This window comes from Photinus pyralis, unplaced genomic scaffold, assembly GCF_008802855.1.
Source record: "Photinus pyralis isolate 1611_PpyrPB1 unplaced genomic scaffold, Ppyr1.3 Ppyr1.4_LG5, whole genome shotgun sequence".
In the NCBI taxonomy this organism is placed as follows: Eukaryota; Metazoa; Arthropoda; class Insecta; order Coleoptera; family Lampyridae; genus Photinus; species Photinus pyralis.
Genome location: NW_022170596.1, coordinates 29,388,402 through 29,389,297, shown reverse-complemented (window position 1 = coordinate 29,389,297; position 896 = coordinate 29,388,402).

Here is an 896-nt window from a genome sequence, read left to right as displayed (position 1 = left end):
AACATTATTATTTACACTTTGACTATAAAATGAAGAATGTATTGAATGGAGAAAGTATTAATCAATCACGCGAATGATTTCTTTTCAATAAAAAGACAAATGAGTAGTTAATTTATTGTTTTTCCGCAAGATTCGTCAAACCAACGAAAGTGACAACCTTTTGCGTTTTTCCACTCTCCAATACCAGTACTCACGTTTACTGATCCAAAAAATAAATCATGCATGGAAATAGAGAAAATAATTAACGTAAGCATCAAGGTTTAGTAAACTTTATGTGCTTCACTAAGTAGTAAAAAATTTATGTTTAATCGCTGGTCGTTAATTTACTTTTTCAAGTTATGTAGATTTGGCATTTTTATCAATGCATTTAGTTTCAGATCTAGGTACTTGCACATCTCTACAATGCAAACAAGTAAAAAAAAAATGAGTAAATTGATAGATTCTGGTCGATGTTGCAAATTTCACTTCTTTGATTGAGGAGAAATAACTTACCCCACTTTTAGCATAGAGACAGGTAGGTAAAATTGCTCCCCAACATAAGTCACTCTACGTAATAATTTCCAGCGAGAGATTAAATCCAATTAGATACAATTAGAAATAGAGAATTCTGGAATTAGATAATTAGACAAAAAATTGCCTTCAAAACAGCGTTGATTGACCAAGATCTAGTTACCCGCGGATGTTTTGTTGACAAATGCATGCAAAACATTTGATTTTGAAATTTTGATACCTTAGTTATTTTCAAAAATTTCAAATGCGTTTTTTTAGTTTAGAATACTTTGCCCCCATTTAACCTACAATGTATCTCTCACCGTTACGGAGATCCAAAAGGTGAGCCATGAATTTAAACCACCCTGTACACTCACATAAAGGATCTTATACCTATACTCAACTTG